At 35.9% G+C, this 21,611-nt stretch overlaps 1 protein-coding gene across 1 annotated transcript in view; it reads right to left on the minus strand.

Annotated features, from left to right (window-relative positions):
• Positions 1 to 6,633: 6,633 nt before the first annotated feature.
• Positions 6,634 to 21,611, minus strand: part of LOC150094670 (putative peptidyl-tRNA hydrolase 2) — a 166,163-nt gene continuing 151,185 nt past the window's right edge. The window contains exon 7 of the transcript XR_016550143.1: positions 6,634 to 7,030. The gene's annotated coding sequence lies outside the window, so the exon portion shown is untranslated. The remainder of the gene's footprint in view (positions 7,031 to 21,611) is intronic.

Consider the following 21,611-nt stretch of genomic DNA (forward strand, 5'->3'; position numbering starts at 1 on the left):
TATTGTTTGAGTTCTATTTTGTAATTAACTGTTGTCACCAATGAAGATGGTTTATAATATCCAGGCTAAAATATATGGCCTTAAATAAATAGTATTATATATCCCTTGTGTTTTTTCATGTTAATACAAGAAACCTCTCATGGCACAAGTATGTATTGAACAACAGTGTTTAACTTTAATTAAACACACATGCAGCTCTTAGCAGTTAATGATGTAGGAATTGATCATAGCCTGTTATTTTATTTTTTTTTTTTTTTCAAATTAAATGAAATCAGCACACAGTCATAGAACTTGAAATTTTCATGAGTTTTGAGTAGTCACTTGTCTTAGTCTTCAAGTGTCATTTCATCACTTTCTTATTTTTCTAATGTCTTCTGATGTTTTGCTACTGTTTCCTCCTCAAAATCTTCATTTTCGTTATATTATTGAAAATTGCCATCAATAGATACAAACTCTTCATAGTTTCTGATGCAGTTCACATCTACCAGGATGTCATTTTCACTATTGGCCATATCTGGCATATCCATGACAGAATGCTTAAAATCAGAGTGAGCAAAAAATTTTTGAATAGTCTTGCACATGTCTCACCAACTATCAGCCATAAACTGTATTTCCTGTAAAAAAATTAACTTTTGTACTGACCTCATTAGCAGTGGGATGTATGGAGAGGTAGCACCTTAGTATCGATGTCAGCCACTGATCTCAGGATCAGGATATTGGGCTCTGGTCCTCACATACACTTAACTCTCACTTATGGCTCCAAGAAGTTGGAAGTGCACACCAATGGCCACACCCCAGTAAACCGCCTCAGCTGGCAGGCTAAACTAAGTGAAGGTATCGGCAATATAGAATACTGTAAACATGGAATGTCAACCTTTATGTGCACAAAGTCTGGAATAGTCAAGATGGCAAAAGAATCAACATAGATTAATCAATGACACCAATGATAACAAGATGTCTGGCACATCGAGGGCACGATCCTGACATCTAAGGAACTTGTGGCCAGTCACCATGGAAGAGATTGGGGCCTCACCATGTACTTATTCATAGCCAACCATGAAACACACCATGTCACAATATGAAGTTACAGATCTGGTTGAGCCCCTGCAACCATCAGCTCTTGTAGCTACAAGAAAGAAGAGCTTGAAATGGGGAACTGTAGGACAAGAACTACCACGGTACTATAAAGATGATATCCCAAACCCTCTAAGGAGGATATTCTCAGATGCCTCGTCTGAAAACCAGGAGCAATCTGATGAAAATAGTAATGTGGAACATCAGTATACTTTATGATGCGGGCAAATTAGACAACTTTATCCAGGAATTAGAAGTGATGAAGGCAGACATTGCAGGTATCAGTGAAGTGAGGTGGACAGATACAGACATAATAACAAGAAGGAAAAAAAATCATACTATAATTTACTCTGGCAGTAATTTACATCTTAATGGAGTAGCACTCATTCTAAGTAATAGAATTGCAAAATCTCTCCATCGATACTGGCCCATAAATAACAGAATCATAACAGCCAAAATAACTCGCAACCATTTAACTAATATATTATCCAAGTGTATTCACCAACTCAAGATTACCAAGATGCATGAGACTGCCCCAAATTTGGGAAACATTTATCAGAAGAACTTCAGCCCAAAGGCCAAAAACTACTAATATAGCCCGCCAGGGGGCACCATCATTACTTTAGGAAAACGTTAGCTTCAGTTCTCATTTGCTGTTATGTAGTACTTGTGTGCACTTGTCTTTGTAATAAGTTCCAAGAATATGACAACGTGACGTTTGCCAAAATATCGCAAGGTATATATTAAAGTTTATTTAATTTATATTTCTAGTGTACGCTGTCAATTCCCTAATTATTAGTTATCATGTCCTTTCTTTTAGGTACATTTATGTACCTAAAAAAAATGTATTAGTTATCATGATCTAGCTCTGTGAAACCAATGACTTAATAATTGCAAACACATTATTTAAACATCCTTCCAGACAACTATATACATGGAAAAGCCTTGGAGACATCTAAAGAAAGCAAATTGATTACATAATAAGCAAAAGATTCCAAAATGTGATAACACAAACAAAAACATATCCTGGAGCAGACATACAATCTGACCATAACCCAGTGATTGCAAAAATCAAAATAAAACTTAAGATACCAAACCAACCATTCATAAGAGAAGCTTATAACTCAGACTCACTTAACAATCAAGAAGTTGAAGACTGCTTTATAAAAGAATTTACAAAGTCCCTTAACAAGTCTGACACCATTACCAGAAAATAGAAGAACAACTGATGAAATTAACATGAACTGGCAAATATTCAAAAATAGCATTAACGAAGCAGCTAAAAATACACTTCCACAATTAAAAAGGAAAAAAGAATAAACCTTGGATAAATGAAATAAATCTTAAAGTTGATAGAACAAAGGAAAAAGTAAAGGAAAAACCTGAATATAAAAGCATGAATAAAGTAATAAAAAAAGAATGCAGGAAAGCCAAAGAGGAATGGATTAGGAATAAATGTACAGACACAGAAACCTTGATATAAAGCACAGAAGCAGAGAAATGCATGAAAAGATCAGAGAAATTATAATCAGGACAAATAAAGGAAATCACACAAGTGTCATCAGAGATTCAATAGACCATATTCTAATTGATAAAAAAGAAATGGAAATATGGATTGAATATACAAAGAAATTATATTATTATATTATTATTATTATTGTTGTTGTTCCGGGAAACTGCAAGGAGTCAACAGACTCATCGAGGGAGGCCCTAACATCATGTCTGGAACAACTATTCAACATTCACACAGTATCTATCATATCTTGCCTTGAACTCATTCACGGTCGTAGCACCCACAACAGACTCTGGAAGCTTGTTCCACTCATTCACCACTCTCCAAGTAAAAAACCTAGCTCTAACACCCTTGTCAACCACGCTCTTGCCCAGCTTCCATGCATGGCCCCTAGTCCTCCCACCACCAGTCATATTTTCAAAAATATCTTCTGGATCAATCTTATAAAATCCCTTCAGTAATTTGAATGTCTCAATCATATCACCCCTCCTTCGCCTATCGTCCAATTTCTGCAACCCACAAATCTTCAACCTATTCTCATAAGGTTCATTCCACAGACCTGCTATCATCTTGGTCACTCGTCTCTGGACCCTCTCCACTTCCTCCCCATCACGAAAAAACCCTGGTGCCCATAACTGGGCACAGAAGTCCAGATGGGGTCTTATCAAGGCTCGATACAGAAGAACAACAACTTGTTTGTCTCTGCATGTTCAAGTATTTTTCATAAGCCAAGTAATTTGGTGAGCTGTTTTAGTCCCTTTTGCAATGTGCCCCCTAAACTTCAACTCCCTATCTACCAGCACTCCCAAATCCCTGGCCTCATCAATCTCCTGGAGTACGGTTCCACCAATGCGATATACTGCTGCTATTCTTTTCACCCCAAAGTGCATAACCTTACACTTTGCCACATTAAATTGACATCCATTTTTCCTAGCCCAGTCCTCTAAACTATCCAAATCATCCTGTAAAATTTTGACATCCTGTGCACTCACAATTGCTCTACCCAACTTTGCATCATCAGCAAACAAGTGAACACTTCCTCTCAAATCCTTTCCAATATCATTGATGAACAAATTGAAAAGCAGTGGTCCAAGAACAGAACCCTGAGGCACACCACTAGTCACAAGCCGTCTTTTGGACTCTACTCCTGAATAAACCACTCTCTGGTATCTCTCCTTCAACCACCCTCCTATCCGTCTTACCAACCCTATATCTATCCCCATCTGCTCCAGTTTACTGATTAGGGTTCCATGTGGTATCCTGTCAAAGGCCTTGGCAAGGTCCAGTAGTATCACTGTAAACCCATTACCCCTATCCAGTTCAGCCGTCACTGTGTTATAAAACGTGAGCAAGTTACTGAGGCATGATCTACCCTTCACAAAACCAGGTTGTCCTCCATACAATATCCCATTTTCATCTATCCAATCCTGTATTCTTTTCTTGACTAATTTCTCTAAGACCTTGACAATGATCCTTGATATGCTAATCGGTCGGTAATTTACAACAGCAGTCTTGGAACCACCTTTATGCAGTGGAACTATTTTCCCCCTCCTTCCACCCACTCGGGACTAACCCAGACCTGAGACTCAAATTAAACAAAATGGTCAAGGGTACTGACAATTCTTTAACTGCTTCTCGTACTACACGAGCTGGTATACCATCCAATCCCACAGATGTATTGACATTGAGGTTATGCAATAGACTACTCACCTCCACTTCATTCACCACAATGAACAACAAAGAAATAATTATATGACTGTTCATTTGTTGTTCATTATATGAACAACAAAGAAATAATATTCCTGAACAGACAGATTTAGGACAATCCATTTTACTTTGCGAAGTTGAATAAAAGGCCATCAGAAAACTAAAACCATATAAAGCTGCAGGAACAGATAATAGCTTGGCAGAATGGTTGAGGGCTCAAAATGAAGAACTGAAATTCCTAACAAAATTATGCAATAAGATGTATTGAGACTGGATTTCAACTCAAAGATATTAACCACTCAATTTTCATTCCAATTACCAAAAAACCAAAAGCTACAAGATGTGAAGAGTTCAGGACAATCAGCCTCATCGGTTGTCAAGTATCAAAAGTTCTCTTATGTTATTCTTAAAAGAAAAATAAATATAGAAATAAATGTTATACAAAGTGACTTTAAGGGAAATGTTGGTACAAGAGAAGGTATTTTCAACATCAGAACCATCATAGAATGATATTTAGAAAACAAAAACACGTGCATCTCTTTCACAGATTAAAAAAAGGCATTCAGCAATGTTCAACATGAGCAATTAATTGAAATTCTTTCACAAAATAGGCATGGACGGCAAAGATATAAGGCTAATAACTAATCTTTACCAGGAATAGACTGCATCTTTGAGAATAAATGAAGAGATCTCAGAAGAATTCCCAGTTCAGAAAGGTGTGTGACAAGGCTGTGTCTTTTCTCTGATTCTCTTTAACAGAAAATTAGTAACCTCAAAGGAATCATTGTAGGGTACAGAAATATTAATAACCTAAGATATGCAGATGGCATGGTTCTTCCAGCTGAAAACAAATATGACCTCAAAATTCTTATAGACGAAACCCACTAGTACAGCAAACAACAGTCTCAATTTCAACTTTAAAAAGGCAAAAATCATGATAATTTCAAGAGAAAAGGAAATAAACTAGAGCAAGTGCAAACATGTATATACCTCGGACACTTGATCATATTGAATGGAAAGACAGAAGATGAAATTAGGATTGAAATTGCAAGACTAAGAATCTCCAAATGTTACATATGGTCCACATTATCATATGGAGTAGAGACATATATACTTCCAAACTGAGTGTGAAAAAACTGAAAGCCTTCGAAATGTAGATGCTACAAAGAATTATGAAGATATAATGGAAAGACAAACGAAGAGGTATAGAGAGATGGTAGGTGAAAACAGAAGCCTGGTAAAGGAAATGAAAAAGAGAAAAATCAGCTATTTCGAACAATTTCTACAAAGGACACCTTGAAGGAACTGTTGAAGAAAAGAGGAGAGGAAGATAAACACTGGAGTGGATGAAAATTATAGAAGAATGTACATCTCTCTCATATGAGGAATGCACCAGAGGTGCAGAACGGGACATGGAGAAACATGATAGTCGATCTACTGGAGGGAGAGGACACCTGACAAGACATTAGCAATTGTTAAGAACCAGTAAAAGTTTTCTCGATTTCAGTTGTAATTCTATGTCCTAAACTCATTTTTATTCACATTGTACTGAACCGGTAAACTCTTCATTCCAATCCCTTTAAAACCATCCAAGCCTGGCCATTCCTGTAACTAACCACTTTCAATACAAAATACAAAACTCATAGATTCATTACGTTCATTGATCCAAACAGTATACATGTTTATAACACAGGGAACCATCCATTGTGTCACGATAAAATAGCCCTATTTCATCAGCACTGTAGATGACAATAGCTCTAAATTTTTGATGCAAGATTATGTAATTTTTCTAACACTCCATGTGGTAGAGGTTACTGGCTGGCCCAATTAAACCGCACTGTGTCCCAAACAAACGAAGCAAATTCTTTTTATATTCTCATTTTGTTTTTTTTGTTCTTCCAACAGACCAATTAATAAAATCTACTGTGAATGTATGTATAATCGTGCACACACACACACATCCTGAAATTTTCCTGCATTATTTGCACACCATCTAACTGCAGTCTTCTATAAGATAGAAAGCCCACATGGTGCATGCCTGTATGTACTTTCTTTAGCATGTGCTGCATACATATTTTTAACATTTGCATGGATTCTAATGTCTCATGGTTCTTAAAAGTGCAATGAAAAATGGATGTGCTAGCCTGTTACTGAGATTTATAAAGGAGAAGACAATTCAGTCATCTCTTGATAATTTCATAAGAAAGATCAAATGGCCAAATTAAAATTTTTTAATTTTTTTAGTTTTTGCATACTATTTATATTGTGTTATATTACTTTTCATTCATAATTACTTTTACATACTGAAATTCATTTTATGTGAATTCTGTGACCGAAACTAACAGAAATAACTTATAAAACATGTTAATGCACTACATCATACACATAAGCAATAGGGTGTGATTAATAGGCAAAAGAATTAAATCTGACTTATGTAAAATTTGAGTTATGTAGAGTTTACCGAATGCAACTCCTACATTAAGTCAGGGACTGCTTGTATACATACACACGTGCACATGCAGTAAGTTCCACAAAATTAATCACTGGTAATTGTAATTAAATAAGTAATTCCAAAACCAAATATGAAGTGAGGATTTTGATGACACTGATGAATTCTCTTGCTAAAGGTGATATGAGAGATCATTTATGTCCTCTAGAACAGGGCTTGAGCCTGACCCTCAGGTATTCTGTTACTAATGTTAGCTTTGGATTCCCAACTTTTCATGAGTGGGATTGCTATCAAAATAATAATAATAAATAAACTGTTATATTTGATTAACTATCATTTATTATTGTAAAAATTTTATTTCATACAAATAGAGTAAAATAATTTATCAGAAACTTTTTTTTTTGTGATGCAGTTATAACATCTTTCAAATAAATGAATAATCATGGTTAATTTATTAGCATAAAATGTCCACGATTACCATATACGCCAGTGTACAAGGTAACTGGATGTAGAGGACAACCCCAAAATTTCTTTTCAAAATGTTTATTTTGCACAATACTCACTGTATAAGACAACTACAAATGTTGCACTTACCCTAATAATTTGTCAGAAATTTTTTTTTTGTGCAGTTATAACATCTTGCAAATAAATGAATAATCATGGTTAATTTATTAGCATAAAATGTCCATGATTATCATATATCAAGTACAAGGCAACTGGATATATAAGACAACTCCCAAAATTTCTTTTCAAAATGTTTATTTTGTGCTATACTCATTGTATAAGACAACTACAAATTTTGCACTTACCTTGACAGCTTCTTACACATTACTTTTACATTAATATAATGTAGGCATATTGTTATCCAGGTTTCTGTGGTGTTTTTGTTTAAGAGGCCTTGCCAAGAACTGCTCCACCACTGATAGAAATGCTGCTGTCGGTCTGAGAATACTTATTCATTAGGTTTTCCTGCTGCCCTCCATATACTCCATTTGCAGTTATCTCCACTGCCAACCCCAAGATGATAATGTGATATGCATGCTATGCCACCATTAAATAATCCTGCCCCTGAGAAAGTACCTGAAGATCAACTGCAGTGACTGTTCACCAGGTAAGCTATGTATGCACTGGCATCTGCTCCATATCAGAAATTACTTCTGTTTTGGGGATTCATGGTAGCCTGAATCAGCTCCCAACTAGGAAGTAGCAACTTCTGACTAATGGGGTCCAAATAACCAACAGTAGTATCCTGGACACTATAAGAAATGAGAACACAGTATCAAAGTAGACACACTGGCTCAAATGTCACAAAACTCAACAAGGTTTGCATTCACAGCTTAAGTAGAAGGCTATGTTCAAAAAATCCACTACAGTCTCTAAATCACTTCAGTCACCTTAAAAATTAATGAATACAACCAAAAAAGAACATCAGGAATTGGTTGTCTGCCTTTCCTCTCCACTGCTCATCCCCAAGAAATCTGGGAGACCAGACTTGAGCAAAGTAATCCAGATGTGGGCATATCAAGGCCTTACAAAAAGGAATAACAACTTCCATATCTCAACTTGTTAATATGTTCTACAATAGCCAAGTAATCTTATGGGCTACCTTAGCAGTCTGTCCTCTAAACTTTAACTCTCTGTCTACTACCACCCCTCTAGCTTCATCTATTTCCTGGAGTACAGTGCCATCAATATGATACATGGCTCATAATCTATTTATCCCAAAATGCATAACTTTACATTTCTCCACATTAAACTGACACCCATTATCTTTTGCCCACACTGACAGCCTATTTAAATCATCCTGCAAGCTCTTCGCATCACCTTGATTAACTATTGTCTTGTCTTGTCTTAAGCTTTTCACGAACTTGACGTTCTTTAGCTGTGGACTTCACAACCGCGAACATCTCGAGGATAACGTAGTTGATCCAATGCCTTCCGATGTATCCTGTCAGTAGATCCATGTGTTCACGAGGCCTGTTCTGGGGGACAAAAAACCTGAGTTTCCAGGTGAAAAAAAAACCCTTATCCCATATTAGACCGACTAACTCACCCTTAGTTGAAAGAGACCAGATAAAGGTTCCTCACATTTTGGACGGGAATTGAACCCAGGCCGGTTTTGCCTGGGGACGAAAAACCCTAGTTTTCTAGTGGAAAAAAAAAAAAAAAAAGGCTAACTCACCTTTAGTCGAATGAGACCAGATAAAGGTTCCTCATGTCTTGGATGAGAATCGAACCCAGGTCTTTCCAATTAAAGGGCTTCGTCTATACCGACTGAGCTATGGAGGCTCCTGATTAACTAAATCAGGATGTCAGCAAACAACTGCATATATTTTCCTTTCAGGTTATTTCCTATATAATTTATGTTCAAATTAAAGAGAAATGGTCCCAGCACTGAAACTTGTGGCACACCACTAGTCACCTGTTTTGCTCCTCTATATACCACTTTTTGATATCTGTCTAGCAACCACTCTCTTATCCACATAACCAGTCATATCCATCTCCATTTGTTCTACCTTGCATAACAGAGTTCCATTGTGGTATTCTGTCAAATGCCTTTGTAAAATCCAGCAAAATCATCCTTAGTCATTTCCTTTATACAACTCAGCCTAGCTCTATTATAAAAAGTTAGCAAATTACTAAGGCATGACGTACCCTTCACAAAGCCATGTTGACCCTCATACATTATCATATTTTTATCTACCCATTCTCAAATTCTCTTTTTTGACCAATTTTTCTAGTGCTTTTACCACCATGCCCGAGATACTGATTGGTCTATAATTTGCTGTTACAGTCTTAGAACCTCCCTTATGCAAGGGAATTATTTTGACCTCTTTCCACTCCCTTGGAACTCTACCAGAGCTGAGATTTAAAGAGCCTAGTCAAAGGCATTGCCAGATCTCTTGCATATTCTCTTAAAACCCTAGCTGATATCCCATCTAATCCCACAGCTGTATTTACATTGAGATTCTGCAATATCCTAAGAACCTTCAATTTATCCACCTCTGATCCCACATTAGTGTCTATCACATAGATAAAATATGAACAGTGAAACCAACCAGACACTGCTTCTGCCCTCTTAAAGTCCTTGAATAGAGTAGAAGAGCTTGTTGGCATGTAGAAAATAAACTATCTCAACTTTACCAGATCAAGTCACAAGGCTTGGTCACTGCTCCATAGACTGGGAGTCACCAGCACTTCAAACATGCCAAACTTTAACAGCATTGCTAAAACCCAATAAGTCAACTATATGAACAATGGAACCATCCAGACACTGCTTCTGCCGTCAAGTCCTTAAACAGAGTAGAAGAGCTATGCTCTGCACTCCTGACAAGATTTTTGAAAGGCTTATCCTCTCTAAGATTTCTCCAAAAATAGAAGTCATTTTACCTCATGAACAGGCTGGGTTCAGACCTGGAAGAAGCTGTTGTAACCAGGTCCTAGCTCTCACAAACCATATAAGCTGTTGTAACCAGGTCCTAGCTCTCACAAACCATATAAGCTGTTGCAACCAGGTCCTAGCTCTCACAAACCATATAGAAACTGAATACCAAAAGGGTTTAAAAACAGGTCTGCCTACATAGACCTAACATCAGCAAATGCTCCCCAATAGGAAAATAAAGTTTATCTGAATCACAAAAAAGCAAATCATCAATCCTGTTTATGCATTTATCTGTCCTTGTCCCATCTCTATACAATCTGTACACAAGCAATATCCCTCTAATAGCTAGCCAAAAGTTTATCTATGCTGATGACATAGCAATCAGCAAAGAGTAACCAAGTTAGTACAGTACCTTCCAACGCCTTGAGGAAACACTAAGCAAAGATATGAGCTTAGTGCAAAATTACTCTGAAAGCTGAGGACTATCTCCTAAGCAAAACTGTTGTTTCAGCTTTCCACCTAAATAACCACAAGGCTCACAGAAAACTAAAAAATAAACTTCTCCAAAGGATTCTAATCCATGAAATTAATCTTTGTTACCTTGTCATTTCCTGAAAAATTTAAAGCCATGTACATGTATAACCAACATATAAGTTTATCCACAGGAATTTGTTATCTTGGTGTCACACTTGAGCATAATCTAACTTATCAAAAACATTTGGCAAAAACTTAGTTAAAAATATCTGCCAGGAACATCATAAACAAGCTGATAGGCACAACTTGGGGTTGTAATGCCTCAACTCTTAGAACAGCAGCCTTGGCTCTGGTCTTCCCAGTTGCAGAGTATTGTTCGCCAGTTTGGAGCCAAAGTCACCACACAACTCTTGTAGACACACAGCCTAACAACAATGAGAACCATCTCTGGTACTTTAAGATCTACTCCTCTCCCATGGTTATCTGTTCTTTCCCACATCACTCCTCCATACTTCAAAAGAGAAAAAAAACTACCATGAAATAAAAAATTAAAGAAATAAAAAAAAAAAAAATTCAGAAATAACATGTACCTTCCTATACATCAAGATATCTTGCCACTTTACTCCAGATCTCCTATTTGGCATGTGGAAATGGATGATGGTCCCCAGGACTGGTGGGGAAGACTGGAATGAACTACAAATAACTGATTATACATATCCGATTATCAACTCTCTAGGATTGAATCTACCTCAAAACCTCTGGAGCCAGCTAATCCGATTTAGGACAGACGGACAAAGCTGCTATGCCTACTTATATCTGTGGGGAATGTGGGGAATTTCACAGTCACCCTTTTGCATGTGTGGTGCTGTGGAGACTATGCATCATAACACTGATGCTGCCTTCCTTCTCCAAAAGCCTCAGGAACTTATATTTACTTCCATATAGTGCCGTTGATTGGTTAACTGAGTTGTCAGGCCATATACTGTTTTACTTATTTCTTGTATTTTTTTCCCATATTTTAAATAAATAAATAAATGAATGGAGGTATTGAAATCACAGCAGGCATTTTCTTTACTGTAATTCATAAATGATGTCTTCCTGCATGAGACATTTAGTAACACTGTTTATATCAGTTTTTGGTTTCATATATTGTAATTCATGTAAGGTTTCATTAGGATTTAAATGAAAATATTTCTTGCTTATCCTAACAAATACATTTATTAAATACAAATATTTATATACAAAATATACTAATATATAAGTATATTATATTCTATTAACATAATATAAAAGCAAAAGCCTATGAGAACACAGTACATGGTCTGATATAACACTGCTATACAGTGTACACTACTGTAGGAACTATAATTGCTTGATGTTTTCCACTTCCAAATTCATAGGTTGGTATTTTATACATGGAGTATAAAATGTTGCAATTTTTTTTCTTAATTTCAAATATTGTCTTATATGCATTCATTGCATTCAAGAATACACAGTATTCATTGTTCATGAAATGGCCAGATATGATTATACATTTCTAAACATATGAGAAATTAAGAAATTCACTCTGATATAGAGTGCTTTTGAATGCAAGGAAAGGAACAGTGATGACTCCAGATTATTTTACTAATCACAATGCATTAAAAATTCGATTAAGAAAGATTTCAAGCAGTTTTGAAATCTTAAAATTGTTTAAGATAAAGATCTCATTTCATTTTGGACCCTTAGATTATTGTTACCAGTTACTTAATCTTATCAAATTATAACCCAATATCACATTAAGTGGAACCTACTATTCATTATATCTATTATAGCAAAATCTGTTTTGTAATGAAACTCTGCAAAGAACTGTTAATCAATTGGATTTGATCAATCTGTTTCACTAAGAGAGAGAGGTTTTTATATCTAAGAAACTGAAAGAATTAATAAACATAAAAATGAATGGGGGTGGGGAACAGATAACACAGATGTAGCATAAATTTGTAAAACTAAAGACTTATATGTAATTTCTGTTACATCAGCTGCCAAGGGTTGCTATGGATGCACAAGCAACTTCTCCATATCAGAAATGACTTCTGTTTCAGGAATTGATGGTAGCCTGCATCAGCCTCCAGCTAGGAAGTAGCAATTTCTGACTAATACATCACCTTGGGGTCCAAATGTGTACGCACACGTATAATATATATTTGTTCAATAATTTTAATAACTTTAAACACCGAGATAATTAAGAATAAAAGTTTAATAAGGACACAACTAGTTTCGTTGGTAAGCCAACTTCATCTGGTATCAAAGCACAAAGGTATATACAAAAAAAGACCGACAGAAACATTACACACTTACAACAGAGCTTTCAAAAACTGTAGTTAGGTTTGAATTGGAGTCTGTGTTTCAATTCTAACTCCATTTATATGTGTGCATGTGATCTCGCAAGAATGCCAGTACTGAACAGCAGAGCTATGAGAGTCTGGTAAATTGTAATTAAGATTGCTATTCATGTGGGTAGAATCGAGGGCAATTTCTTTTAACTCCAGGATACGTCTTTCAAGTTCATCGTAACATTTGTGAATATTAGAAGTTAGATTCCAGTCTATTTGGTGTTGGCGGCCTTCATCAGAGTTTACAGAGAACAAGACGTGGCTGGCAAGGGCACCGGCTCAGATTCTATTATAAGAGACATCTCTTATAATAGAATCTGAGCCAGTGCCCTCATCAATTGATTGATACCCATGTCAATCTTATTTTTCTAATGATTTCTTGTTAATTTTTTATAGGATCTTTATTTTTTTTTATTTTAAAATTAAAAACAAAAAATTATTAAACTGCACGGGCTGCTCTTTACCAATTTTAAATGCCTACCCACAAAATTTAAATCTGTAAGTATTGGGATGCAATGTCCTGTTCAATGAAGCAACTTCAACAAACTCCATATATATTGTCAACTTTTTGGTTAGTACTCTTCCAGTATTTAATAAGGCTGGGTTAAAAGCTAAATTACCTAGTGCTTATTTCTCAAAGTTTATAAGGACTAGTAATGAACACATGGAACTAAATATTTTCAGTTTACCTAAAGTTAATGCTTGTCTTAGCTCATCTTGGTATCTTGATGGAGATGCCAAGTTGTAATATTGGCATCTTGATAGAGTCCGGGGACACATCATCGGAGGACACCTTATTATTCACACTACTTAATCCTCCACTCCATACACAATATATCATCTGCACTAAGCAATCTACTTCCCAATAGTACCCTTGTCTGTTCAATGCTTGCATTCCCTAGCCAATTTGCTTATATGCAGAATGAACAACCTGATTTCTGGAAGCAAAAAACCCCATATAAGGAGTAAACTTTTCATAATGAGAATTCAAAGGAAACATGTCCTACTGTTTTGCCAATAGCACTGTTATGGCAACATTAATCAGATTTATTCTTTCTTCTAGACAGTCTCTGCAAATTACAGCAACAAAAATTAGTCCAGAAATTTTTAAATGATATTTAAATAAACAATCAAGTGTCTTTTTAGACAATTGCAAAAACACTTGTAACTCTTATAGTCAGTTTCTTCTATCATAGCATAAAAAATCGACCATTAATGTTTTTCTTTGTATAAAAGACTCCAAGAAAAGTAATGAATGATTATTTTAGGTTATGATAAACCAAAAACCAAACTTCACACATTCTCTCTTTCTCCAACAGCCATTATCCTAGTTACCATGTTCTCTTTATGCATTATTCACCATATCTTATACTTTTGGTTTCTGTTTAGGTTATGAAGCAAATAGCAGTAAATCACCATTACAATTAGTGCTTTTCTTAAAAACAGGAACTTGCACACTTTGAGTAAAACAAGTTGTTCATCTTATCATTTATAAATATATCCAAATTTAAAAGTGGTTCTACATCTATGGTTTTAGAAATGCTCTTCATGTGCATCATTAAGATGTAAATCTCTATCATGTGAATTCTAGTTTATGTCCAGAAAGGAATGTGAGTGAGAAAGATAGATATCTGAATTAGAAAAAAGTAAACACCATTCTCTAAAGGAGCATGAACTTAACTTGAGTATGCTGAGGTGATATTTGATCAAATGATTCTCTAGATGCTCTTTGGTGAAAAGTGTTAAATCCAGAATCTTCCATAAATGTATCATTATACATTTTTCCAAAAAGAGAACATGCCATTATCTATTCAACAGGTGAATGAGGTATGTTCAAAGCTTGACCAAAAATCAGTTTTTTTCAATCTAATTCCTGGTAGTATAGTAGTGTTCTTATATGATTGCTTAACATCTACTACCTTATATGTTATAGGTGAAGTTTATTTACCCTGTGTTTGCCACACTCCTCACACCTCACTTAGAAGTTTTCCTGTCGGTCACTTCTATCTTAAGTAAGATAAGTATTTTTTTCTCTTTATCCATTTATCCTTTCTCAATTCTTTTCAGAGAAGACTCACAACTTTGATAAAAGATCAAGTGCATTCAAATTTCTGCACTATGTCACAAAAACATTCATTTATATGAAAACCTGAATTAATGTTACTGATCACTTGAAAATACTGGATCAACACCAAAGTGTGCAAAACAAAATGGCTTTTCTTTAATACTAGAATGCAGTTGAATGTATAGGAAATAAATTCAGGAAATGAAGATTCCAGTCTTTAATCTTATAAGCTAATACTTAAAGACTTGTTTCATTTTCTCATTAATATGTTCACAAGGCTATTATATGTTAATATTTTTTTCTTCTATTTCCATGCATAACATGTAGAAGAATTTATAGCACATCAGTGCTATGTGTGGGATACAAGTGAGGACTGGGAAAGAAATAGTTTTACGAACTGGAGGCTATAGTTGGTAAACACTTTGTGAGGAAGGCTGTTCCAGAGAGCAGGTTAGATGGAATAAAAGAGAAAGAGAAGGAGGTTCAATGTGGTTGCTGCTATAATGAAAAGGGGTCTTGGGCTGCTGCAGCTCATTTTATCCAGCCAAGCAGAAAGTGGAGGGAGGATGATTCAGTGGAACAGTGATCATCCTCTATCTCACAGATGCACTGTTTCAGCTCTGTGTCGTTCCTGCAGGTACTTCTGTGGGGAGTCAGAGGGAAGAATCTTCTATGAGCTGAACTGTTGTCCTCTGGACAATGTCAAGAATTCTTATGGAGGTTTCATGAGCACCATCCCAGCCACTTGTACAGTATTCTAAGGACAAGCAGATTTGCATAGAGTTAGTAAATGGATGGGTGAAAACCAGCATTGCAAATGAAAAGAAAAGCAGTGCTTTTTTTAGAGGATGAGGAAGATATTGATGCAATGTGGTTATGTCAGGAGGGGCTGGAGGTATTACATGTGTCTGAGGGGGGGGGGGGTCTAATCTGTGATGATTTGTTACTGAAGGTAAGAATAGATGAAATGAGATCCCTTTTTGAAAGGAAAGACAAGACTGCATTTCAGTGGCATTCAGGGTGACTATGTTATCACTACCCCAATGAAAGATGGTATAAAGATCAAGCACTGCAGATCTTGGCACATGGGATGTCTGAGCACTGCATAACTTGTCAAATGATTATCATCCACATGCTGTAAATAGGATTAGTGGTGTTGATATTAAATGGATAAGAATCCTATATTGTTATATTGCCAGTAAGTGAAACTCAAGATCGATAACTACGATCTATGAGTTTCAATGCCGAAAAACTATCGGCGAAGGCAATTCGAAGCAAAGGTGGAGCAAGCTCCCTCACTATTCTAGATATTCTCTCATAAAGTAAAACACAGCTCCTAGGAGATGTAATACTGTCATTACATTATGAGGGGAGGTCACTACCCAGACCGGTTTCAACCTTTTTTGAGGTCTCATCAGTGAGTAGGTAGACCTGGAAAATATCAAAGCTTAGTGAAAAGAACTTACATACCTTCACTACATGAATGCCATAAAGGTGTGCTTGTATTTTGTAATTGAAATAAAAAGCCCAAAAGTCTAGTTTTCTGGCAATTGAATAGATATTAAATGGATAAGAAGGTTTGAGGTCTTTTTTGAGGTCTCACTGATGAGACCTCAAAAAAGGTTGAAACCGGTCTGGGTAGTGACCTCCCCTCATAATGTAATGACAGTATTACATCTCCTAGGAGCTGTGTTTTACATTAAGAGAGAATATCAAGAATAGTGAGGGAACTTGCTCCACCTTTGCTTCGAATTGCCTTCGCCGATAGTTTTTCGGCATTGAAACTCATAGATCGTAGTTATCGCTCGAGTTTCACTTACTGGCTATATAACAATATAGGATTCTTATCCATTTAATATCTATTCAATTGCCAGAAAACTAGCCTTTTGGGCTTTTTATTTCAATTAAGGATTAGTGGTGATTGAGAATAGGTCATTTATGTGTAAGGAAAGAGGACGGGTGACAGAACAGAGCCCAAAGCACTCCTGCATTAGTGACAAGGCTCAAAGAAAGGAAGCCGTCCACTATAATATAATATGCAGTTAATGACTAGAGAGAATCCTAGCTATCCAATTACAAAGTTCAGGTAGAGTAGACCAAAGGATGGCAATTTACTAAGCAAGCCTCAATGCCAAACAAGATTAAAAGAGCTCTGGGAATGTCAAGGATGACAGCATGTTGCTCAGAAAGCACGTGGCACATATCCAGTGACAGGCAATGTCAGCTAAGATATAGCCATGGATCTAGAATGGTGGAATCCATTGTAGGCCTCTAGGTAGTAGAGAAGTTGACTGGTGATGAATTTCTTCATTATTTTGGAGAGGACTGAGGCGAAGGGTATTGGTTGGTAGTCTGATAGCAGACTTCTATCTCACCTACCTTTTTTCTTTTCCTGAATAGGTCGGATATATATGTTTGCTTGCTTCTATACACTGCGATAAGTGCCAGCAGACTAAAAGACTAGGAGATGATAACCAATGAGTTTTAGCTCTGGAACACAATGTTTGGAGTATGTTGAAGGTATAGGTATTCCACCATGACCTGCCTTCAAACCTTAATGAACTAAGGGATAAAATTACATGTTATGTTCATCAGATGCCCCAACCCTTGTTCACCAAGATGACAGAGAACCTTCACATGCACTACAAAACCTGTCTTGAAAGACAAGGTGCCCAGACAAGGTAGTAGAGAAGTTGACTGGTGATGAATTTCTTCATTATTTTGGAGAGGACTGAGGTGAAGGGTATTGGTTGGTAGTCTGATAGCAGACTTCTATCTCACCTACCTTTTTTCTTTTCCTGAATAGGTCGGATATATATGTTTGCTTGCTTCTATACACTGCGATAAGTGCCAGCAGACTAAAAGACTAGGAGATGATAACCAATGAGTTTTAGCTCTGGAACACAATGTTTGGAGTATGTTGAAGGTATAGGTATTCCACCATGACCTGCCTTCAAACCTTGATGAACTAAGGGATAAAATTACATGTTATGTTCATCAGATGCCCCAACCCTTGTTCACCAAGATGACAGAGAACCTTCACGTGCACTACAAAACCTGTCTTGAAAGACAAGGTGCCCATTTCAAGCACATAATCTTTCACTGAGAATGATTTATTTGACAAAGATTCCACCAATAATTGTGGATGTACATATCATGTGTAAACATATATTTCCTTGTTAATAAACCCATTTACTCTATAACATATGTCGTTGTAGTTATTCAGTAATTTTTTTATGCCATAATGCTAGCATTATGAGAATATCTAGGTGGTGGCCCTTCTCATAACACATGGAGATACTTCATGTGCAAACTTATACTTGGAAAAAGGAATAAACAAGAATATAATTTCTTGGCAACTTTAATTTATAGTATAAGCAAAAAAAAACTTTCAACCTAGTTTGGTATGCAAGCTTATAATTTCAAAAAAACGTTCAATCCAGAGAAATGGACAAGTCAGTAGTTAGACATATCATTCTTTGCACCATCTTTGTGTAATGGAATTTCATACAGGCTTTCCACTCCTGTGGAAACTTCCTGCAGAGACTCAAATTATATAGCTTGGTCAAAGTCACAGCCTGCATCATTCTGAACACATTCTTTTTAATATCAATTTTGCCAACTGTTAAGTAAATCGCCTTTTTCTAGGAATTCAGAACTGCTGGACAGCAAAGAAATTAAAATGTATTTAATATTCATAACCATAACGATGCTTTCCTATACCAGGGTTAGCTTTCACCAATAATTGTGAAGTTATCAACACTGTTTTATCTGAAATATTTTATTCTTATAATATATATTTTATTCTAACATTTTACAATATACAACTAAAAGATGAATCCTTAATGTTTTTCATAATACTTTTCTGTAGATTCTGATACTACACTAGTTACTATATAATTTCAAGCATAGCATTGAAATGATGCAGCAAAAAAAGAGGCAAAGAGTTAGATGCTTTTTGTAGTACTAACATCACAAAAAGTGACATCTACTGAGTGGTCAATGTATCTGGAGAAAAATGCTGGTCACAATAAATTCATGGTGTATGTATTTCAACCTTGGTGATGTTTAAAATTGCTCCGTTTAAATGTAAAGTAGTTTAGATGTGCTGCTATTGCTCCATTTAAATGTAAAGTAGTTTAGATGTGCTGCTAGTGTGTTTTTTAGGATAGCAAAGGAATGACTTTGACAAATTTTAAGCCTCTATAACACTGTCATCTAAAAGAAATGTCTCTATGGGCCACAATTTAAGAGACAGTGCCAAGCCATGCACAATCTAGTTTAGCCTACAGCTGAAAAGAGATGCAAGTCTGAGAGTAGACAGTCCTTCATCACTCTCCTTGGTGATAAAGGACCACCTATCCTTGGTCTTGAACAGCAAATACCAACATTTATTAGGTAAAATCAGCCACCTTTATGGAAGCCAGCCACATTCTATAGCAGAGGTATTAAAAATCCCTATTGAATAATGGGAGATATATCCTAACAAGCCTGACGGTTGATGGAAGTTTTATCACTTGGCTATGCTACCAATTATATACAGGTAACTCTCGTATAATGTGGATGTTAGGTTCCATAGAAATGCCATGCTATATAAATCGTGTTATGTGATCTGAGGATCCTCAGATCACATAGAAAAAGTAGGGTTAGGTTCCGAAATCTTTTTTTTTTTTTTCAAGAATGACATATCCAACAAAAAATATTTTTATTTAATTCAGGAAATTCATGTAAGTTAAGAAAACATATAAACTATGAAACAAATACATAGTATAAAATTATAAATTGTACGTAAACTTCATTGCATATAATGCATAAATGTTTTAGACAAAATAAAATAAAGTGTATATTTTAATCGTCATCACTGTCTTAAAAACTAACATTTTGTAGATGTTCTTTATTTACGAGTGGCCGGATGTTGTCATCACTTGAAATCTCTTGGACATCATTAGTATAATTCTCATTGCATACTTAAGCTGATTTAGTTATCAAGAAATCAGTAACAAGATCTTGCTTACTACTATGCTGCAATTTTTTATTAAGTTCATAATAAGGAGCTAAACAAATATCCAATTGTCTCGTGAATTTTCTGGAGTGCTCCATTGAGAGATCATTATCCATAAAATAACTTTCTTCCCAAGTTCAACCCTTCTGCTAATTTCTTTAAACTGAATTCTTTAACGGATTCATCGCAATCAGAATCTTCGGCAGAACTTTCCCTGCCATTTGGTTCGACGTCATCTATTAATTGTACCAGTTCCTCCTCATTTAAATCTATTTCCCCATCAATTAATTCACTAATTTCGTTTTTAACCATATCGCAAAAGTGCTCTAAGTGGCCATTACTATAAAAATGCATTTTTTACATAAAAAAAAAAGCATTACATATTGTATGTAACTCACCAAATAAAGTGCTCAGCTTGAGATTAACACACTTATGATTTTTAATGCGCTTTCCTGGCAGAAAACGAAGATAATTTTCAACAATAAACAGTTTATATGGTAAGCAATTGACGTACGTACATGCATGCTAAAGGGTATTTCCCCTAATATAAATTCGCTACTTATAACTACATGCGTGACGCAAATTTGACGAAGATAAAATTTGATTTTTAAGTTGCAAAATATATGAAAAGATAAAGGGTTACTACAATTTGTAGACCATCTTATATAGAAACCGCGTAGTATAAGTACCACATTCAACAAGGGATACTACAATTTGTAGACTGCATTATATCGAAACCGTGTTGTATAAGTACCGTGTTATACGAGGATTACCTGTATTTGGTTTAATCCTTTTTCCAGTGTAATCAAACAAAGTCTGCACCTGAAGTATTTTCAGGACGGGGCAACTCGTGGCAAAGGTGATATAACTTCTCATCACTTGCCTTAGTGTCCCATAACACAAAGCACGTCTTGTGGACATGTATAATGCTATGCATTAAGCGAAGGGTCACTACAATGCCCGCATTATTACCACAAGGAAATAATGGAGAAGTCATATTTCCACATACCAGTTGCCAAAAGGTGTCACACCTAATTATTAAAATTCTCTGGATTAGAGATAAGTTGATGGAAGTTTTTTCACTTGGCTATGCTACCAATTATATATTTGGTTTAATCCTTTATCCAAATGTAAGCAAACAAAGTTTGCACCTTAAGTATTTTCAGGACTGGGACAATTCATGGCAAAGGTGGTATAACTTCTCATCACTTTCCGTAGTATCCCATAACGCAAAAGACATCTTGTGAACATGTATAATGCTATGCATTAGAGAATTTTAATAATAAGGTGTGACACCTTTTAGCAACTGGTATATGGAAATATGACTTCTCCATTACTTCCGCCTTAGTATCACCACCTCTGGGTCTGGCTCCCACTGATGAGACCTCAATAAAGGTAGAAACCGGTCTGGGTAGTGACCCTTCCCCTAATAAATAGCATTAAACATGTCCACAAGGAGATGTGCTTTGCATTATGGGATACTAAGGCAAGTGATGGGGAGTTATACCACCTTTGTCACGAGTTGCCCCCCCCCAGTCCTGAAAATACTTCAGGTGCAAACTTTGTTTGC

This window comes from Typopeltis vanoorti, chromosome 21, assembly GCF_054136105.1.
Source record: "Typopeltis vanoorti isolate ZY-2024b chromosome 21, IOZ_Tvanoo_1.0, whole genome shotgun sequence".
Lineage (NCBI taxonomy): Eukaryota > Metazoa > Arthropoda > Arachnida > Uropygi > Thelyphonidae > Typopeltis > Typopeltis vanoorti.